Source organism: Mustela nivalis (genome assembly GCF_964662115.1).
Source record: "Mustela nivalis genome assembly, chromosome: 16".
Lineage (NCBI taxonomy): Eukaryota > Metazoa > Chordata > Mammalia > Carnivora > Mustelidae > Mustela > Mustela nivalis.
In genome coordinates this window covers 11,924,121-11,940,921 of record NC_139035.1, presented here as the reverse complement: position 1 = coordinate 11,940,921, position 16,801 = coordinate 11,924,121, and the positions used below count along the sequence as shown (strand labels likewise).

Here is a 16,801-nt window from a genome sequence, read left to right as displayed (position 1 = left end):
GCAGGGAGCTCAACCGGGGCTCTATCCCAGGACCTGAGATCATGACGTCGGCCAAAGGCAGATGCTTCACGGATTGAGCTACCCAGGCGCCCCCAGGCCATCCTTTTATTTTATTTTATAAAGATATTTATTTATTTATTTATTTATTTAACAGAGAGAGAGAGAGAGAGATCACAAGTAGGGAGATAGGCAGAGAGAGAGAGGGGGAAGCAGGCTCCCTGCTGAGCAGAGAGCCCGATGTGGGGCTCTAACCCAGGACCCTGAGATCATGACCTGAGCCGAAGGCAGCAGCTTAACCCGCTGAGCCAGTCAGGTGCCCCTGGGCCATCCTTTTAATGCAAGTATGCTAATTATAGTTCTTAGGTATGTTTGGGGCTGTCCATGAATCCTCTGGGAGTACTGGCAGCACTGGGGACATTTTTCTGAAAGTCCATAGTTCTTTTTCTCCAGACGCTGACCCCAAACAGTGAGAATCACTGCTTTCAAAAAAGGAGTCAAAGCTCCTCTATGTCCCTGCCTGCAGGTGTTCCCATCTGACGGGGTCAGCTCTAGCTGGGTGCTAGGGTTTGCCAGACACAGTCATGTCCGGGAGCTGAGGTTAGGGTTTTGCTGCCCTTGAATAGGAGGCTGTCCATGCAGCAAACACCAGGCCAGGAGCTCCATATGCAAAAGGTCCCATTTATGGGAGCCTGGGTGGCTCAGTTGGTTAAGCGACTGCCTTCGGCTCAGGTCATGATCCCGGAGTCCCGGGATGGAGTCCCACATTGGGCTCCCAGCTCTGCGAGTCTGCTTCTCCCTCTGACCTTCTCCCCTCTCATGATCTCTCTCTCTCTCAAGTGAATAAATAAAATCTTTAAAAAAAAAAAAAAGGCCCCATTTACAACAGCAACACCAAGATGTAAAGTATACGGGAAATGCACAGTGCTCATAAAAATTTTACCAAACTGCTCTGAGGGGCACTAAATAAATGGTAAAACATCACATCGAGAACTCTTAATATGCTAAAATGCCATTTGTCCAAATTTATGAATTTGATGCAATGCTGATAAAAATATCTAAGGTTTGTAAAATCTGACCCAAGGCATTTGTGTGGAACAATTCAGCTGGAAGAATAAATGGGTGAAAAGAGCCACAAAATTGCTGGGAAGAAAAGAACTGGGTGGACCTGTATTCCCAGGTATTAAGATACATTGTATGTACTGTGCGCCTGAAACAAACGTCATAGAGCATATTCAGCATACTGAAATTAAAATTTAAAAAGTAATCAAAAAATAAATAAAATACATTCTAAAGTTTCAGTGATAAAAACAGGGAGGAATGGAGCACCTGGATGGCTCAGTGGGTTAAAGCCTCTGCCTTCGGCTCAGGTCATGATCTCTGGGTCCTGGGATCGAGCCCTGCATCGGGCTCTCTGCTCAGTGGGGAGCCTGCTTCTCCTCTCTCTCTCTCTTCCTGCCTCTCTGCCTACTTGTGATCTCTCTCTGTCAAATGGATAAATAAAAAAAAATCTTAAACAAAACAAAACAAAAAACTCTGCGTCTAACCAGCTGAATATGTGTATCTGTATATTGGGAGGTGGTGAAATTCTCTTCTCTTGTTGAATAGCTCAAAAAGCAAACATGCAGATACAATGGCTGGAAAGTCTGATGCTGGGAGGAAGGAAATTTAAGTTGCCCAGGTAGGATATATTCCCACGAATTAGGTTTCTGGAAGTTTAATTAGCTTCCAGAATGAAGAATCCATGAGACTCCACTGCATGCCACCAAATAAGGGAGCAGGCTCTCTCTCTGCCTGCCTCTCTGCCTACTCGTGATCTCTGTCAAATAAATAAATAAAAATCTTAAAAGAAAAACAAACTGGGAAGGCCAAAACAAGACAGGCAGCTCAATGGAGAAGAAGAAGTAACCCAGGAAGAGATACTAGATATAAAAGGAAATGAGTAATATGTGATGAATATGTTGTACTAGATCCCTACTTCATCCCATGTGCCAAGTTAAATCCGAAGTTTGTGTCTTTCTAATACCAAGGAGATACAGTTCTTGCCTCGTAGGGTAATGAGGGGTTATGCGAGGTAATGCGTGTAAAGTTCTCAGCCTTGTGTCCCGTTCATAGTCCCCACCTGATAACTGTTAGCTAGTATTATTATTAGTATTATGATTAATCCAGATGGGCTGTAATCCAGATGTATAATGACAAAATCATAACATTACTAAACGTTCACCTGATCTCTAGGTGGGAATGGTTTCTGGGGATGCAGAAGAAGCCAGCAAGGGTGGGATATGCCATGGGCCTTAGAATGTTCTTACACCGTGACTCAGAAATTCCACTTATAGGAGGTTTATCCTAAGTAAACCTCCATTTATCCTAAGGAAACCACATTTATCTGAGTATGAGTATGTGCTCAGATAAATGTGCAAAGACAGTTATTAAATATTTTTTAGAAGAACAAAAAGTAGGAACAACCTAAATGTCAAAAAAGAAATGGTTAAAAAAAAAACCCTTTCTGTTGATACATACAATGGTCGGCTATGCAGCCATTAAAAATTAAAAATCATCTCAATGAACATGAATCGACTGATCAGGGGAAATGCTTAGTTAGAATACTAACCATGATGCAAAGTACACACACACACATATATATATAGTATGATAACTTGAACACCAAGATGTATATCAGAATGGTTATCTCTGGTGGAAATAACCTGAGGGGTTTTTTCTTTCTTTCTTTCTTTTTTCTTTTTTATTTCTTTTTGTTGTTGTTGTTGCAAATTCATTATATGAAACCTGTTTCTTTTGTGATTCTACCAAATTTCAATAACGTTTTTTTAAACATCTATTTCATAATTTAAAAAAATTAGGCATTGCCAGATAATTTGTGTTTTTAAAAGTTCTTTACTGAGCAGAAACTTAAAAAAAAATACTTTTCTGTCCTTGCCTCTCAAACTGGGGTGTGTTTGGGGTTTCTGTTAATTGGCTACTACAAGAACGTGTTCACAGCTAACTTGAATAATCTTCCTCTGGTTATTACTTTTTTTTTTTTTAAGATTTTATTTTAAAGTAATCTCTCTACCCAACAAGAGACTCGATCTCACAACCCCCAAGACCAAGAGCTGCGTGCTCTCCCCATGCTCCTAGTCATTGACTTTCATAGTAAAACAAATCCAAACAAATTATGGGAGAAACACAAAGTGTTTATAATTTCTGTTTTCAGCTAGAGCGAGAGGCCACATTGACACAGACCCCCCGCCCCAGGTGGTGGCCACTTAGAGCCCCCAGGTCCTGTCCATGACCTCTGTCTCAGGCCCACTTGTCTTCTTTCCGAGATGGCTGCTGAGGAGGCAGAGAGGAGCCCACTGCAAGGCCAGGCGCTGAGGTAAAGCTTGTCTCCACGCCCCTGGCCTGAGGTGGCCAACAGTGTGCCCAGCTTCCTTGAGAGTTCAAAGTCTCAGGTGCCACAGTCCTCAGAGCCAAAGATTTCCCTCAGGTGGAGACTTGTTTCCCAGAAGCCTCCAAAACAAACAGCGATAAGCAAATGAGACGCGAGAAGTGGGCAGGCAGCCAGCTCGGGGCTGGATGCCAGGCCCGAGGTAGCGTGAGCCCAGAAGAGACCAAGAGCTCTCACCACACTGGCCTGTTGGGGCAGCTCCTTCCCGAGCAAGCCATGCTCTTGGGCCATAGGTCCTTCAGGAACACAGCCCACCTTGGGTGGACACCAGCTGAGACCAGGGGACCAGCGGGGTCCTTAGGAATCTGGGGAGGCTGGCACATTCTGGGCGTTGGCCAATGACCGTGGGGACATCTCTCCAGAATAGCCTTCCAGGCTGCCTAAGGGTGCTGGGGAGTGGACACCCAGGAGCCAAGCCTTGGCGTCACCCGTGCTTTCTGGGTCACTGAGTCTGTGGACTTTAGCCCCATCCAGGAGAGCAGGCTCCAGGTCAGGCGCATGTGCAGCCATGAACTTCCCACAAGCGCGTCCCTGTTCTCACCACCGTCCTTGCCTTGGTTTCGTTTAAGAGGGGCCTGGACTGAGAAACTGAGGGCAGCCTTCCAGCCTGGGGGACAGTGGTGGGAGGCCTAGAACAGCTAGGATTCATGGAGCCTGTACTGTCCGTCAGATCTGGAGTCGGTTCAGACATGACCAGTGGAGACGGAGGAGGGTCCCACTGCTAGTGCATTGCTGGCTGGCAGTGGAGGGATTCCTACAGAGAAATCTGTGCATTTCTTGAACGAGGCTGTTTCTACTCTCCTTGGCTCTAGTCATTACGGAACCCCAGCCCCCAGCCCAGAGCCTGCCCCTGTAGCACTCCAGGCCCCTTCTGAGGCCCACAGGCCGCCCTGATGACCCCTGCCTGCCTTCCTGGATCAAGTCCTGGGGACCCTGCTGAGGGTCCCCTCTGTGGGGAAGGCAGTCACTTCCCCTCTAGCCCTGGACATTGCTGGTGGGAGCAACGCTGATTTCCCACCATCCTCCTCCAACACAGGCTCACAGACGCTGCTTCCCGGGCTGCTTTTCCTCTAGGAAATGAGACAAGCCATCACCAACATAGCGAGCATGAAGTTCTGAAAGTTCTAGAACCAAACAGAGCTGTCATACCGCCTGCCCTGGTGGGTGGTCCCGGACTCCCTCTGAGAAGATGAGTAGAGACCCAGGCGATCCCAAGCCCTGCTTTTACTGCTGAGCATTGTGTTTGTGAAGATCCTGGCCCAGTTCTATCCCTGTGTCCCCCTCACCGCCACCGCCACCCCCAGCCCCGTACTTTCACCCTGTTCTCCGGTCACCAGGGATGGTGAAGGCAGAAGGAGCCTCTCCCTCCATCAGGTGGACTGTTGGCTTCTCTGGGATTTTTCAATTCCATCTTCCCGCTCCCTCTCCCACCCATCACCCCACAGAGGTCAAGACTGGGGCATTTTCTTTTAAGACTAACTCCTGACTTACAGAAAATGCGGATCAATGTTGGTGGTCCTAGCATTCCTTTGTTCCAGGCAGTCATGGTGCAAGGCCTTACCAGAGGCTTGTTCACACACCGGGGCTTCTAGAAGGGGATGTGGCCAGCTGACCCTCAGGCATGGGGACCCTGCAGGCACTCTGATGCTTGCAGACCTAATCTCAGCCCCGCCTTATCAGAAGGGAGGTGAGTGAAACCCACAGGCCCAACTTGGAGGCTCCCCCAGTGAGGAAGTTATCATCCAAAGACTTCATGAGGCCCCATCGTCAAGCCACAGAGCTTTCCCGTGGAGATCGGCTCCATGTATCTGGTCTTCCTAAGACAAGAAAGTCATCTTGGTCACTCTGCTTCATAGATTGTGACCTTGGTGTGAACAATTCCCCGACCTTATTTGACCCCGGAGGTAGGCGCCCTCCCAAGAACCACCTGCACAAACATATCATGAAAACATAGATGATCAGAGTCACTTGCTTTGGTTTTCTAAGCCAAGTCACAGATTTGAAATAAGGCAGATGTCTGTACCCACCCAGCAAGCGGCAGCCTGGTTAGCGTCGAGCTGGTTAGCAGTGGGTGGGAGTGAACGGTGTCCGGCCGCACGGGTCCCGGCCAGGAGCTGTGTGAGGTCAGGCAGGGTGAGAGCTGGGGCTTCCACTTCCTCACCTGGAGAAGTGGCATGGGACTTTCTCTTTCACAGCATTGTTAGATAAGTAGACAGCATTACGTCACGGCTGGAACACAGCACCGAGTTCATGGTAGCCGTGAGGATCCTTCGGAATCATCAAAGAATAAAGCGAAGCTTTGGGGGCCTCGGTCATTCACTGAGTAAGAGTCGTGAATGCTTAGAAGATCTACGGACCAGGCCAGGCGCAGGCCCCCGGGACCTGGGGGTGGCCACGCCTTGCCGTCACTCAGGGAGTCCAGTGGGCGGACAGAGAATAAACAAAGAGTTATGTGTGGTAGGCACTCAACAAATATTTGTTGAACACGTTGCAAAAATAGACGTGAGATAAATTTATAATGGGGGCACGCAAGGTGGTGTGGGGGAAGGCTCGTGGGGCTCCCCCAGCCCAGGCCTGCCTGTGGAGATGATGGGGAAACAGAGTCTCACGGATAAGAAAGATCTGGCCAGGTCCATCTGAGCAACTTTGAATGAGCATTTTCCAAGAGCTTGGTGGCACTGGATTGTCACCCTTGGTTAAGAGGGTAAACCGTTTCCAGCGTTCAAGGTTCAAGTGCAGATCGGCCCAGAGATCACTTTTCTGGGTCTGGCAAACACCTATTCCCTTGCCAGTAACTTTTAATGGAAAAAAGCTACCAGGCGATGTTCTGCCTCCCTTCTCACTCCTCCCCTCCGCCCTGCTCTGCGCTTGGTGCTCACGGGGGTTGCCGGCAGGAACAGACAGCCATCCCCTTCTGGCACGCCTGCTTTGCTCAAAACTCCCGGCACTCACATGTTTCAGTGATTCCATGTCGTCTTTGAGCCTCCCAGTGGTCAGAGGTCTGAACCTCTGGAGCCAGAGCCACATTCGTTGAGCAAGATGTCACGTAAGGTTTCTAACAACCCTGTGAGAGCGGTTACCCCTGTTACAGCCCAGCCTGAAGCAGAGAAAGTGAAGTAACTTGCAGAAATTCACACGGTTGGGCAAGGCTGGGATTCAAATCCCACAGCTGACTCCGGAGCGCTGATTTGAGCCCCTTTGGAGCGCTGGGGTGAAGCCAGCTGCTGGCCAGTGTGTTGACCTGAGGAAGTTCCCTCCCTCACCTCGGAGTCCATAGCCAACCCCAACCCAACCCCAATCTTACATCGCGATGGGGTATTTCCCTTCAGAGACGACTCTCAGACTCACGGAGTCTCCTTGTGGGTCAGAATTGTCCCCAAAGGAGACTATGAAGAGCCTTCTCTTGTGAGAAACCAGGAGGACCGCAGCTGTCTTGAGGCTGATACTTCAGACTCCCTGGTCAGCCAGAGCCAGAGCTGGGTTAGCAGAAACCAGCCGAAAGAAGCATCCAGAACGGTGTCCAGAGGCATCTCAAGGGCTGGACCAGATGGACAGCATTCTGGGCGCTGATCTATAAGGGGCTCAAACAGCACTGAAATAAGCATGGGGCCAGTCGACCCAGATTTCTAGGCATGTCTTTTCTCATAATTGTGCTATAAAATTTGGTCCAGCTTCTGCCAAAGAAATCAAAGCTACCCAGGAGGAATAAAATATGTATGTCTCCCCGGCCTGCTGATCTGTGCTGAAATTTTCCCATGGCCGTCTGGTGCAACATTGCTTAGGTCACCACTCCTGAGACTGGCAGTCACCCAGAGAGGGCAGTAGCATATACAGGTGCTTTCTACTGGTAATAAGTAATTTATCATTTCAATTTAAGGCACTTTCATGTATGTTCTGTAGTGAGCAGTGCTGGGCGTGCACTGCATTAGCTGAGGGAAGGCTGCACTGCTGTACCAAAGACATCCAGTAATGAGGTAGGACAGCGGTCAGTAAACGTTCTCTCTAAGGGGTCAGAGAATAAATATTTTAGGCAACAGAGATACAGTCTCTGTTGCAACCACGCAACTCTGCCATCATAGGGCGAGAGCGGCCATTGGACTATATGTAAATGAATGAGCTTGGGTATGTTCCAATAAAACTTTATTTATAAAAACAGACAACGAGCCGCAGTTTGCTCACCTGGACTGCACCTTAAAAATGATAGAAACCAGGTGTGCCTGCGTGGCTCAGTTGGTTAAGCGGCTGCCTTCGGCTGAGGTCGTGAACCTCCAGCCCCACGTTTGGGCTCCCTGCTCATCGGAGAGCCTGCTTCTCCTTCTCCCTCTGCCTACTGCTCTGCCTACTTGTGCTCTCTATCTCTCTGTCAAAGAAATAAATAAAATCTTTTTAAAAAATGATAGAAACTGGGTGATGGACATTAAGGAAGGCACATGGTATAATGAGTTCAGGGTATTATATAAGACTGATGAATCACTGACCTCTACCCGTGAAACTACTAAAACACTATATGTTAATTAATTGAATTTAGATTTAAAGAAAAAAGAAAAAATATAGAAAATTTTTCCTCATGCATGTAACAATGGTGATGTGTGTGGTCGCAGTTTTAAGGGCAATGATTTAAGGACCCAGATTCTTTCTGGTAAGTTCCTTTACCATCCTCCAGAAACTTTGTCTTCCTCTGCATGTTTGAAGCTATGGGAAAAAGTAAAAAGAACGTGGAGGAGGCAGGCCTGTTTCCTTCAGGCTTTGGTCTAGATTCAGAACAAGACCTTCTACTCATTCCACTGGTGAGTCCTTAGTCCCAAGTCACACATAACAGCAAAGGAGGCTGGGAAATGTAGTCTGGTCAGGTGTCTGGGAGAAAGGGACAATGAATGTTGGAAGATGGCCAGCACTCTCTGTTCCACCCACCAACCTCCATTTTCCTTTCCCCTCCCGCCTCCACCCTTCCAGGTAACCCCACACTCCTCCTCCCTTCCCCACTACCCCTCCCTCATTTGGTTCAGGGGAAGTGGACTCCGTCCCTATCGTGGAGGCTGACCTGGCTGGTCTAAAGACGATAATCCCAAGCCTTTTGTCACAGTGATTAGGTCAGGAAATAGGCCGAAGCCAATCAGTGCAGAGCATTTTTCCTGGCCCTGATGATTTAAGACTCAGAAAATGTGACCTTAATCAGAGGGCTGATTTGTTAAAGGCATCTGAAGAAGAACACTGCTCTCTTCAGAGTGGTGGGGGTCCTGAGGCTGTATTTTTTTGTATATACACTGTATATATATTTGGTGTATATATTTTTTAATTGTGGTAAAATACACCTAACATAAAATTTAACATCTTAACCATTTTTACATGTACAACTCAGTAACATGAAATACAATCATATCCACACTCTTGTGCAACCTTCACCATCTTTCATCTCCAGAGCTGTTTCCAACGTCCCAGACTGAAACTCTGTCCTCATTAAGAGGACACCCTGGTCCCCAGCCCTTGGCAACCGCCATTCTATTCTTCATCTCTGAATTTTCCTACTCTAGGTACCTCATGTAAGTGAAATCATGCAACAGCCATCCTTTCCTGACTGGCTTATTTCATTTATAATGTCTTCAGGCTTCATTCATGTTGTAGCACATGTCAGGATTTCCTTCCTTTATGTGGCCGAAATAAAATTCTGCTGTTTGTGGTACACCATGTTTTGTTTTTTTTTGTTTTTTTTTTTTCATTTAATTTACCTGTCAATGGATATTTGGACTGTTTCCACCTTCTGGCTACTCACTGCAATCATTTTACTCTCATGAAATGAAGCCAAGGCTTGGAGGAAAACACAGTGGAAAGAATTTGGGGAACTGGAGCTGAGCTACTGGATCCAGCTGATCCTGAAGCCTTCCTACCTCTAGATGAGCCAGATCTGTGGAACAATGGATTTCTTCATTGGTGAAGTGAGTTTGGGGTTTCTTATGGCCATAAGCCACCTAACTGATGCATCTCCCAAGACATTGTCTGGTTTCACAACTGTAGAAGAAAATGAAAATGAGCAAAACCACAGAAAAGTGGGAAATATTTTGCTGACACGAATGCCGGGAAAGAATTTTAAAGCACGTTTCGAAGAAGATTTTGTAACTGTATCTGCACTCGCTACTTCTCTCCTGGTGAGTGTGAGTCACCAGTAGTATGAGTGATGGAAATTTTGAAAAGAAAGGCAAATTCAATTAGGTTAAAACGTTTGGTTACAGCTAGTGTATATCACAAATCTCTTCTTTTGACCTTTGAAGAAAGATTTTTGTTGCGAAGAAAAATGAGGCTTTCTTAAATTTTGGCTAAATAAATGCTGCATGGATATTTCAAGAAGGGGAACTAAATTCTGAGCCTGCCCAGGGCTCTCACATGTGCCCATCTGCCTCAACTGTGGATGAAGCCAGAGGGTTGGGACCTGTAGGTCCCCTCTTGGAGGTGGCACCATTTGGTAGAAAAGTCCTGAACTCACCGGCAGCCCAGGGGTCTATCCCAGTTAAGTGGCCCCAGGGAAAAATCTAACTTCTCTGGGCCTCTGTTTCCTCCTCTATAAAATGGGTTTACTATTTTCCCTACTTTACTACTTTTCACTTTCCAGTGAAACTGAGAAGTGCTGTACAGATTTAAGATTCCTGGAGGGAAAATATTAACCCATCTTCCGTGCGAAGTTCAGTAGGCTTAGGGCGGGGTGGTAATCCCTCTTGCAAACAGCTCAGCCCGCCCTTTAGACGAGTCTGGAAGCTCAGCTGTCTGAAAGCCCGAGGAAGCAGTGATGGCTTGTGTCTTCAGGGAAGAGATGGGCTCCCTTCCCCGGATTTACCCCCCTACAAAGGTGGACTCTGCCCCTGGGGCTGGTCACACCCACACTGTCCAGCAGCGGCGTCTGCATCTCTCCTGGGGGCCACTCTCCTCATCTGGGCAGCAGAGTAACCGAGACCCAGAGGGTCTACACACCCAGCGGCACACAGCTCTTCGGCGGCGTAGAGCAGATATATATCAAGTACCCGTCTTGGTCTCCGGAGCGCTCCCTGCTACTCCATCATCCCATGCTGCCTTTGTCTCCGAACCCCAGGCCACTTCTCCTGCCGTGTCCCTAGGTCTCGGGGGATTTCCCTCCTTCTGCTCGCCAGTCTGTGCACCTGGGCATTTTGGAGTGAGGGGAGGGGGCACCTCCAGGAGGACAGCAGATTCCCATGAGTGGAGACAGGGGTTCCAGGGACACGTGTCAGCTCATGAGGCCATGGCTCTGAGCTTGGGGCTCCTCTCTTTGGCCCTCCCCTTGGAGCGGCCTGGAGGACCAGATAGAGACCCTGAAGAGCTTGGGCTGTGATCCTTTTTCAGTAAAAAATGTCTCCCTGTATGGGTTCCAAAGAAAGAGGACTCCCCTGGAGGTAAGGATGCATGTGTGGGTGGGGAAGGGGAGCCAGAAGGGCAAGCTGCCCACCTTATGGGGTGCAGGGGACCTAGGGGGCCCTGGTTCTAAGGGCAGGGATGTCACCCCCATCGCCTTGGTGTCCAGAGCCTGAAAGATGTCTGGCGCCCAGCACATGCTCAGTACATGTTTGTTATGGGGTGAATGAGTGATGGTTCTGCGAATGATTGCCTCAGGCTGCCTCTCTTCCTGTGCCCTCTATAAGGCACCTCCCAGCTTACACCCCCCACCCCCAGACACCCTCCTCCATCCCCTTCTAATATCCTCCCGCTGACCACCTGACCTGCCTGAGTTCATCTCCCTCTTCCTGCCCCATCTGTGTGTCTTTCCTTCTTCCTAGTGGCCCGCCCCATGAAAAAACTTGTTTAGCTGATAATTCTCCTTTCTGGCCTCAGGCTCTGCTGTCCCCTACCCTATCACTTGACCAGATGGGCCAATTTGACTCAACCTCTGTCCTCCCTGCAAAAAACCTTAACTTTTTTTAATTCAAGTCCTTAATTCAAGTGGGCTCCTGAAAAGAAACTTGGGTTGTAAGTCATCCAGAGGGGGTAGGAATGAAAGGCACTGTCCATGCAGTGACTCCTGGGCCTTGCACAAGCAGAGATGCCACGTATCCACTCTCGTGGTCTGCAGGAGGCAGTCTTCTGGGCACGCTGCTCTCTTTGGTGGGAAATCCAAGTGAGAGGGTGCCAAATTGGGGCTTGGAAGGTAGGGCACTGCATTGTAAGACTTCTGTCCCTCTAGCTTCTGCCCTCCTGCCTGGCCACACCCCTAGCTCTCTGTAGAGTTCCTACCACCATCCCTGAAATGGCCAGAGAGGACTCGTATATGTCCCCAGCAAGTCCCCTCTGCATCATTGGCCACCAGCCCCTCCTCCCACTGCTGTCCTGTCTAGGGCTTTCCCCTGAGCTGCTTCTGTCTCCTTCTGAAGGGCCAGCACTTAGCACATCCACTCTGCTTGGTCTCACACTGCCAGAGGCCTCATGGGCTTCCCATGTTCGGATCCCGTTCAACAGAGCTTGAGCTCAACCTGGGGCCCCTCCCATCTTCAGTCTTAAAGTACTTCACGTCTTCCATATGAGTTTCCTCATTGAAGCTTTACCAAACCTTCAAACCACCATGTGATATTATTGGTGTCTTATGTAAGAAGCAGGAACCCACTCAGACTGGCTCCAGGAGGAGGAGAGGTTTGTGGAGTCATCTCTGAGTCCTAGGGAAAAATGCAACCCAGCTAGATGGCTTGTGAACATTTTAGGGAGGACTATGAGCAGGACTACAGTGACTGCTCCCTACTGTGGGGTCACTGGTACCATCTCTCTTACTTACTGCCCCGTGTGTGCCTATGAATTTGCCTCCTTTTGCAGCCATAGTTGCACTCCAGACCCAAGTCAATGAGTTCACAGGCTGGTCTCTGTGATCAGTCTTTCAAGATTTTGAAGTAAGAGTGTGATAGACAGAATCCATGCTCCCCACAGATGTCCACACCCTGCCCAGCGATTCCACTCCTAGGCATATATCCAAGAGACATGAAAACAGGTGTCCATACAGAAACTTGCAAACAAATGTTTATAGCAGCATTATTCATAATAGCCAAAGATGGAAACAGCCCAAGTGACCATCAGTGGATGAGTGGATAAACAAAATGTGGTCTATCCGTACAATGGAATAGTGTTTAGCAAATAGGAAGGAGAAAATACTGACATCTGCTACACCATGGATAAACCTGGAAACTATTATGGTTAGTGAAATTAGGCACAAGAGATCACATACTATATGAATACCATGGATATGCAACATCCAGAATAGGGAAACCTAGAGAGACAGAAAGTAGATTAACAGTTGCTTAGGGCAGGAGAAGGTATGTGGGAATATAGAGGAATGATAGCTAACAGGTATAAAGTTTCTTCTTCTTCTTCTTCTTCTTTTTTAAAGAGTTTATTTATTCATTTGAGAGAGAGAGAGCACAAGCAGAGGGAGAGGGAAAGGCAGATTCTTGCTGAGCAGGGAGCCCAGTGTGGGGCTCGATGCCAGGAACCAGAGATCAGGAGCTGAGCGGAAGGCAGACACTTAACTGACTGAGCCATCCAGGTGTCCCTGAAGTTTCTTCTTCGGGTGACAAAAATGTTCCAATGCAATGGTGATACAATTGTGTGAATACACTAAAAAAACAAACAAACAAACAAAAACCACCTTGAATTGCACACTTTAAACAGGTGAACTGTATGCTCTGTGAATTTTATGTCAGTAAAGTTGTCAAACAGAAAAGGATGTCGTCCATGTCTTGATCTCTAGAACCTGTGGGTGTGTTACTTTACCTGGCAGAAAGGATGGTAGACGATCCTCGATTATCCAGGTGGTTTTAAAGTAATGACAAGGGTCTTTACAGGAGAGAGGCAGGAGAGAATGAGATACAGTGACAGAAACAGAGAAAAACACAGAGAGAAGAGGTTGGAAGCTACTATGGCTTTGAACTTGGAAGAAGCGCCATGAGCCAAGGCACAGGCAGCCTCTAAGAAGCTGGGAAACATAAGGAAGCAGGTTCTCCCCTAGAGCCTCCAGAAGAGTGGGGCCCGGCTGACTCCTTGATTTTAGCCCAGTGAAAGCCATTTCAGACTTATGAGCTTCAGAATAACAAGATAATAATGTGTTATTTTAAGCCACTAAGTTAGTGGCAAATTGTGACAGCAGGAAATGAAACTAAAACAGAAAGTTACAGAGACAAGGTCAAGTGGTGGTGGGTTTTGGAGCGAGGAGATCAAGCGGGGTCAGTAAGTGTCAGGAAAGCAACGCTGCCTACTCCAGGAAGCCTTCCCGACCTCCTCCTCCCAGCTGAGGCTATTTTGAAGGTCTCCTCTGGGACCCGCAACACCAGACCTCCCACTGTTCCCGCCTCACAACCGTGGGTTATCCGTCAGTTTCCCTCAGTCATTTGGAGACTTCTCGGGAGGGCAGGATCTTTCACTCATTTTTGCATCTCCAGTGCCTGGAACGGTGCCCAGCACATTGTAAGTGTTCAAATATTTGATGACCAAATGACTAAGGCCCCCGAAGCTTAGAGTTTGTAAAGAGTAATGATAATAGCCGGTATTCATAGTGTGCTCACTGTGCTAAGTGCTTTCTATTCATTTACTTACATAATCCTCAAATCGGTCCTGTGAGCCAGGTGTCATTATGGTCCCCGTTACACAGAAGAGAGAAAAGAAGTTCAGGAAAGGTAACTATCGTGTTCTGCCTGCCACAAGTCTGCCCAGCTCAGGGTCTAGGTTCTAAACTTGGGCCATCTGATACCATAGCCACTGACTCCGCATGGTTACCTGTATTCAGATTAATTACAAAACTCTGTGCCTTGGTCACACTGGCTACACCTCAGAAGCCCAGGAAACACCCATGGCTGGTGGTTTCCGTACTGAGCGGCACGCGTATGGAACCCTTCTTCATCACAGAAAGTTCTGTTGCACAGCATGGCTCCACACCGCCAAGCCGCAGCCTCTCACTACAGCAAATACACTACGGCACTTCAAATCCTTGATTGCCTCGAGAAAAATGAAAGCAGATTCAGCTTGTCTTCTTTCCAAGGCAGGAATGTGGGTTCTGAGGCAAGCCTAGATCTCCTGGGTCTCGTGAGCAGTGGGGTGTCTTACTGGCAGGTGCAGGGTAGAAACAGGCTAACTCTCCACCTTACCTGAATAGATCTGATAACTATGGTCAAGTCCCCGGGGAGGGTTGTGTGGCTAGATTACAGTGAGGCCACTTCCAGCTGATAGCTTTGTCCTTTTAAGGCCCTACGGGGGTGGCCCTGGGCCTCATTCTTCTGTCCTCTGATAAAGCGGGCCTCAAACATACTGTGTTTGCACAACTCCCATACACTTGCGTTGTAGCCAGCCCACCAGAAGCTTCCAGAAGCATAACAGGAAGAGATAGCAACAACAACAATAAAAGAACGTTTAGGGCACGCCTCCTATCTACCAGGCACCCCTAAAAGCTGGCTTCTAGGCATCATCTTGGTTAATCCTTGCAAGTAGACATTGTTATCCCCAGTTCACAGATGACAGCTGAGATCTGGCAAAGCTAAGGTCACCCACAGGAAGTGGCAGAGCTAAAACATGAACCTGAAAATGGCTGAGAAAAGAAGCCATTTCTGTGTGCTGACGACGCATTCCGGGGAGCCGGTCCCCCACAGAGTTTCCCCTGGAAACTTCGCAAGCAGGAAGGGAAGAGAACAGCCAGAGCTTAGCAAGGGCGCTGCCAGCCCGAAGTGTTCTCCAGCCGAGCACAGGCCTGTGGCTTTGGCTGCTTTCCCCCCACCGGCGGAGAGAGATGAGCTGTTGGGGCCCAGTGAGCCACCCGCCAGGATCGTCCCAGCAGAGATTAGCCAGCTTGCCCAACGGCAGGGATGGGTGTGCTCCCGGGATCCCAGCCCCGGGATGGCTGCCAACCCTCCCTGTCTTCCTCGGAGTCCAGGACACAGGGTTCCACCCGCAGGGAATGGGCAGAGGGGCTGCAGGGACCCCTCTCCACCCACCCACTCTGGCCAGAGACGATGCAGCAGGAGGGAAATCTCAGGATAGCAACACGGCCTGTGGTTTCTGGGGGGGAAACCACACAAGATTCAGCTTGGGATGGCAGAAGCCACAATCCCCACCGCACTGGGCGTGGCCTGGGAGCACCTTGGCTGCCAATGCCGATATTGGCACAGGACTCCACTGGTGGCTTCTTCTTGTGGCCACTGGCTCTTCCGTCTGTCCGTAACCTCTGGAAGCTGTGGCGATGATGCTGGTCCTGTGCAAGATTGTGGGGGCAGGGGGCGAATACTGAGGAAGAAAGTTCCCAGTTTGCCCTCAGCACACCCCCAGCAAGGGACAGAGACACTTCATGATTTCAACACAGACAGGTCCCACAGCATCCAACTTTCCACAGATTCATCCCTGGCGTGAGTACGTCCAATAGCACAGTTCCCTCGGACATTTGAAGTGTTTTGAGCAGAGGTAGACACTGTGGAACATCACAGGTGGTGAACTTCCAGTATGTGTCTTAGAGGCCTAAGTGCCTTACCCTGACCTTCACTCACAGTATGCAACCTTCCCTCCGTCCGTCCTTGTTCTACCTTCTTTCCTCCACTGGAAAGACACTGTCAGAAATGAGAATCCGCCTGAAGGAGTTTCCCTGAAACAGAACTTCCTATGGTCTGAGACTAGAGCCCTATATGCGCCTATTCCAGTTACCACACAGTCAGTCCCAACAGCTTCCTTCTTTGACAGACTCCACACTGCCAAAACTCCCTCCTAAAGCACACTTCCCTCACAATGATTGAAGCGTTTTCGACACAGAAACAGAGTGTGGATGACCACAGGTCGTGAACATCCAAAATGTGTTTGGGATACCTAAGCGCCCATAGCCTGCACTTCACTCACCGTACCTAAAGTTCCCATAGTCCGTCCTTGTTCTATCTTCATTCCTCAAAGGAGAAGCCACTGTTATGAATGAGTATCCACTGGAAGTAGTTTCCCTGACCAGATATCTTCCTATGAATAACCTGTAAGGGCCCTGTATGTGACACTTCATGATTTCAACACAGACAGTTCCCACAGCTACCAACTTTCCACAGTTGAGTATGTCCTATAGTACAGTTCCCTTGCGACATCTGAAGTGTTTTGAGCAGAGGTAGACACTGTGGAACATCACAGGTGGTGAACTTCCAGTATGTGTCTTAGAGGCCTAAGTGCCTTACCCTGACCTTCACTCACAGTATGCAACCTTCCCTCCGTCCGTCCTTGTTCTACCTTCTTTCCTCCACTGGAAAGACACTGTCAGAAATGAGAATCCGCCTGAAGGAGTTTCCCTGAAACAGAACTTCCTATGGTCAAGGGCATGGACGTCTGAGATTAGAGCCCGATATGCACCTATTCCAGTTACCACAC

General features: G+C 48.6%; 1 long non-coding RNA gene across 2 annotated transcripts; it reads right to left on the bottom strand.

Annotated features, from left to right (window-relative positions):
• Positions 1-2,891: 2,891 nt before the first annotated feature.
• LOC309850445 lies at positions 2,892-5,809 on the bottom strand. 2 transcript variants are annotated; one of them, XR_014304239.1, is made up of 3 exons: positions 5,473-5,809; positions 4,937-5,372; positions 2,892-3,507 (listed from the first exon to the last, which is right to left on the bottom strand). It is a non-coding gene; the product is annotated as an uncharacterized lncRNA (long non-coding RNA). The 2 variants fall into 2 exon arrangements; XR_014304240.1 differs by lacking the exon at positions 2,892-3,507 and having other exon boundaries at positions 4,843-5,372.
• Positions 5,810-16,801: the final 10,992 nt, after the last annotated feature.